The sequence below is a fragment of the Saccostrea cucullata genome, unplaced genomic scaffold (assembly GCF_032062105.1).
Source record: "Saccostrea cucullata isolate Sc308-1 unplaced genomic scaffold, CSIRO_AGI_Scuc_v1 ctg7620, whole genome shotgun sequence".
Lineage (NCBI taxonomy): Eukaryota > Metazoa > Mollusca > Bivalvia > Ostreida > Ostreidae > Saccostrea > Saccostrea cuccullata.
This window is the reverse complement of record NW_026927834.1, coordinates 25427-31102: the sequence shown is the minus strand read 5'-3', so window position 1 is coordinate 31102 and position 5676 is coordinate 25427. Positions and strand designations below refer to the sequence as shown.

The window sequence follows — 5676 nt, the reverse complement described above, 5'->3', positions numbered from 1 at the left end:
CTCTCTTATACAAAATACAAAGTAGTTTCGTCATTTTCCATTAATTATGAAAAAAGCTTCACAGGATTTTGAATGACAAACGTTCATTTTTCTTATAAAAAATATTCAATTTAAAAAATATGACTATTTTTAAACCGAATATCTCTAAATTTAAGAGACGAAATAAATTAATTACAGTATTTGGTCGTTCATTGAGTTCAATCCTACTTAAAATAATTTTTTTCAAATGTGGAACCAGTAATAGTGGCTGCTGTTATTGGCTTTAGCCTGGTGAACCAGTATCCTACTTTGAATCACAGTTCTCCCTTACTAAGAAATGATTTGTCGTGCAGAATTTAATTTTGATGGATCAAATTTCATTATCACTTCTTACAAACCGCCTGAAGGAACAAAGATTACTCGTACATGTCTGTGAATGGAACTTTAGGTTTCATGTTATTTACAAATTTCTATATTATCTTTTGAAGTATAGCTCTAGTCTCTCTTAGCTTTGACTGCTAAAAACATTATCTTCGGAGACTGAAGGAGAGGAAGATGTTGCATATTTTCTAAGATTTATTTGAAGAAAAAAAACTAATGATATTCATGTATGTGTAGAATCATTCAACACATTACTATAATTCGAAAATTTAATATATTCTAATCAATATTCTACACCATTTATTGCATAGATAAAACATCCGTCAGAAAGAATATAAAGAATTAATATGTATAATCAAACCATTTATGTGCAATACAAAATATCTAAGAATTTACAATTTAAAAAATATCTACAAAACATACAGGATTAGAATGAAAACGTTTGGAAAGCCAAGATATTTCATCTTACAAGTTTCGGTTAAGTATCCATACTTATGTATGAGTAAGTAATACTTAGAGAAATATAAGTAGGTTCTTTTCCTTTAAGACTTATTCAAGACATTTCAACTGAGCAAAAGCAGGCACTTATTTTATATTTGAATAACACGTTCTTACAAATCATGGTTATGTTACAAAAAAACATAAATCAAATACATGCCAAAGAAGAGATTTGACAGTATTCATATCGAAAAACTTATTTCAAGTACAGACCACCAATTGTTACATGTAGACTCAAACATGTTTTATAATATATAAAGTACTTCTATATCTTGTACATTTGTATGCTTTTTCAATTACAACTAAGTAAATATCTTAAACTCTCCTTGAAAATGTTCCATAGCTGATACTGGTTTGTAAGTCATTTTTTGACAGTTAAAGTTTGAATATCGTACGAGATTAGAGAGGTTTATAAATTAATGTGTACCATAAATGTTATATAAGCTCTGTTCATAATAATCTAACATATTTTATATGCAATACAATTTCCTATTCATAAAAGAAAGATACCGAGTAATCTTTTTTAAGCCTAATCATTTTTTTTTTATAATGTTTTGTTTCTTTCATGTCTTTTGTAGTTTTCGGTTTACGTTAAAGTCAGCGATTTTTAAATTCAGAAATCACAAACAGACTTAAAATCAAAATGTAGATGAACTTCATATCCTAATTAATATGCTTTTTTGAATGTTCTCAAAGAAGAGCTTTATAGAATTTATATGATTGTAGGATAACACCGACTCCGATTTTCCGGATCACCACACTGTGGTTTTCTGAATCCATATCACCACTCTCTGAAACTGATGACGTAGTACGCAAAAACATGACGTTATTTTTCTTGCGCGTTAAAAAGTCCCTTATTATTATGCTTTGTTTTATGTATAAATATTATACAATCGATCTCTTAAGTCTTATTCTGCTATATTTAGCTAGTTATAAGGGGGTATATAACAAATTTATCATTATAACAGTAACTTGATCCGAAGAGCCGTATCACGTCTCGTTGACAGGCGCGGATCATCAGATCAAACTCGACGCTTCGCGTCTCGTCAGATCTGATGACCCACGCCTGTCAACTCGACGTGATACGACCCTTCGGATCAAGTTACTGTTATAATAATATATATGTACTAGGTCCTTAAAATTCGGTCGTTGACTGTTTATTCGCACAAGCGGAAAAAAGGAAATCTAATAAAAGACATTTTAATGTGCAACTTTGTCTCATAAAAATGATATAGGCATTTATTAGTGTAAATAATACTCGCATCTGTGCGATACATCATGAAGCATTTTGCGTCTATCATTGAAACATTCATCTTATTAAGCACACTAATTCGTCTTTGTTCATGTTCAACAGAAACACCAAAATGTGAAAAGTAAGTATTTTGTTATACAGCTATTTTATATTTAATCTATTTCTTATAATTTTAATCATTATCATTAAATACCAAACATTGCTGAAGTTACAGAACATAATATTTTACTCAGAATTATGCCTTTACAGGCGCTTCAAAAGCTGTTGTGCAAATTACAAGTGAAATAACGAAACCCAACAATGCGAAAGTAAGTCAAAGGAATAATTTTAAATGCCTTTTTTCATGTTTAAAAGAAATATACACTTGCACAAACTAAGAGTACGTCACATAGCGATTTGTAACATGTACACCATACATCTCGTATTATGTCAACTGTTTTTTTTTACCAGTTGCCCCTTTCACAAAAAATCTTGTGAATATGACATTTTTCCATTCCTATATTTGTATCTAAACTGTAATCAGACATAAAAAAATCTTTGTAGTAATAGAAGATACTTCGAAAAGAATATTAAAGAATAAAGACTTAAAGAACAAGAATAAGACAAGATATGTTTGTGAAACACTGATCTCCCTGTTTGATACTTTATGCCGAGGAAAGAATTATCAAATGCATATCAAAGTACAAAGGTTATGGGCAAAACTATTGGTAAGAAGACGGTACGGTTTAAGCATTATTGTGCCCTAAAAATTTAATGTTCTTAAAAAGTTATGAAATTGGCTTTACCAATAGTTGAGTAGATGAATATGATAAATCATTATAGAAAATGGCATAAAAAAGAGCCTTCCTTAAAAATATGACGTCATTAATTTGGTACATTTTTAAGTTTAATGCAGAAAAGCTTCAAAATGACTCGTTTTTCTGCTAATTTTCCTTTAGAAAATAGTGTCTGCCACCGTCGCCCGCTTAAATTTTTAGATGTATTATGCAAACAGCGATGCAAAATCACATATCTCAAAATCTCTCCGGGCGACGGTGGCAGAGTGTGTTTTCTGAAAGAAAATTCCACTGAAAATTGAGGTCTTCTGCAACTTTTTAAGAAAATACGGGAAAATGCACAAGTTAATGACGTCACAATTGGCATTTAGGAGGTTATATGAGAAAAAACGATTTGTGTTTTCTTACTGCAAAGAGTTCCTATAATTCAGAAAGAATTAGTTTTAATTTCTAATATCACTTTCATATTTTAGAAAAATATAGGGCTTTATTTGTATTGAAAGTGTACCTTCCTCTTTACGCTAAGGAAAGTCATGTTACCGGGGATTCGCCGTTGAAATCTGAAAGCCTTAGTTTTAACTTGTCAAACGTTATAGCCAAAGTTAATGTGGTAGTTATTTTTGTGAAATTAGGTCAACCTTAAGGTCAAAAGGTCAAATTTGGTGGTACTCAAAGAAAGGTCATGTCACAAGAAATACATCTGTGAAATATGGGAGCCATAGCTCATCCCATTCCAAATTCATTGACAAGGATAAAATTTTTCGGGAAGGCAGACAGACATAGGGGCGAAAAGGACAAAAGCTATATATCCCCGAAGCTTCGTTTACGGGGGTTATCAAAAGAATGAATAAATGCATTTATTTCATTAACAAAAAAATACAGATATCAAGTTGATATTCATTTTTAGTCGTTACTTAGATTTTGGTGAAAAGGGGATATCAAATGAATAAATAAATGAATTTATTTAATTAATAATAGATAACAGAGATGTCAACTTTATTTTCATCCTAGTCGTTACTTAGATTTTTTTTGAAAAGGGCTATTTATCTCAAGTCTAATATACTCATTAAGTGTTTTTGGGATCCATAACATTATTGTTCAGAAATAAGATGCTTATAACATGCAGGAAATACATGTGTCTGGAGATAACGAACAGTATTCAAGTTCAAAAGTCCACAAAACATTACAAAATAGGAGAAAAGCATGCACAGACCTTTAAAACAGTAGTGGTAGGATCAGATTACATGGAGGTGTGAACATCGCCTGCTAACTAGTAACACAATGTGCTTCTTGTCTCAATCCAGATTTAACAGAAAAATCCGTCCACAATTCAGTAGGTATATAATGGCCTAACAATTAGTATGAAGAAGGTCAGTTAGATGCATGTAATAGACACAGGTCTCTCTATGAATCATAAAGCAAAACAGCTTCCATTTATTAATTTGTAACAATGAAAAGAGATGAGGAAACAATACATCAAATTAAGCCCTGTCAAGTAAAATGATTGTTACAAAATCAGATAACTTTTTATCCTGAATAGTGTTTTGATATGATTTGTAATTATTAATGATCAACACAATCTTTTAGCGTCTCTAAAAAGATATATTTTTTCCTGTAAAGACCAAAAAATCTTTCTTAAATCAAAACATAAGATATGTTCTAATATTATTCACTTATATTATTATTATCTAGAATGTTTACTAGGATACAGTGGAGTAAATTGTAGTCAATCTTGTCCTTTTCCTTTTTTTGGAGAAGGATGTCAAGGTAGATGTGACTGTGATAACAACACATGTGATGTTTCCACCGGTTGTAAAAATGTTACCACTGGTAAAAAGATTCTTAAATTGAATTTTAAATTTGATTACTGGTAACCAACACTTGTACTTTATTTACATCTATACATACTACTTTTATGATTTACTTGTCTATTAATTGCTCATAATTCTACACGATGTTTTTTTTTATATGAGTAGAATTATTGATCGATGTTTTGAGGCACAACTTTGATTATTTGACTTAACTACACTTTTGATTATGTTATGAACATTTTAAGCTTAAAAGTTACATGTACATACATGTATCTCTCTTGATTTGATCTAAAAAAAATAGAAATAAGTTATCATAGAGTGCTCTTTCAAAGGGCATAGAGGAATAGTTTTGGTTTTATTATTAGTGCATGTTATTTTTCCTGGATGACTTTGAAGTCCACAGATTTAGCAAGTGAAAGTTTACGATATTGAATGTAATGTAAATATACAATGTTTAAACGACCAAATTAAAATCTCTTTCTTTCTATTTTGCTCTCTTTCTCATTTGGCTAAGTTACAGGTAACTTTTGGGGGAATTTATGAATCATTAGTAATTGATTTGTTATTGTTATTGTTCCATATTACGCTCTTTAGATGGACAAACTTTTCCATTGGTAAGCAACACAACAGAAAACATTTTAAATGAAAAAAAGTACTATTATATCTAAAACAAACAATTCTACCGATGTCGATGTCAAACGTGAAACCTTTTCCAATGTAAATGAACTTCTCCTGATCCTTATAGAGTTACTAGGTTGTGTGGATCTTTTATTGAAATTTGCTCACTTTTTTGTGTATATCCATGTCCGGCAAAATAGAACTGATATGAATAGGATCGACACAACTGTCAATTACCATCATACAAACACTATGTATGAGAATATCGATATCAATTTTCCCTCAACCTCAGATTTATAATTTTTTTTTTGTTTTTGTTAATTGTATTTAGTTTGCTTGTTTTTTATGCTACAGGTACATA

At 30.3% G+C, this 5676-nt stretch overlaps 1 long non-coding RNA gene across 2 annotated transcripts; it reads left to right on the top strand.

Moving 5' to 3' along the window:
* Positions 1-2076: 2076 nt before the first annotated feature.
* LOC134275631 (uncharacterized) lies at positions 2077-5346 on the top strand. 2 transcript variants are annotated; one of them, XR_009993863.1, is made up of 4 exons: positions 2077-2231; positions 2360-2418; positions 4579-4716; positions 5292-5346. It is a non-coding gene; the product is annotated as an uncharacterized LOC134275631 (long non-coding RNA). The 2 variants fall into 2 exon arrangements; XR_009993864.1 differs by having other exon boundaries at positions 2344-2418.
* Positions 5347-5676: the final 330 nt, after the last annotated feature.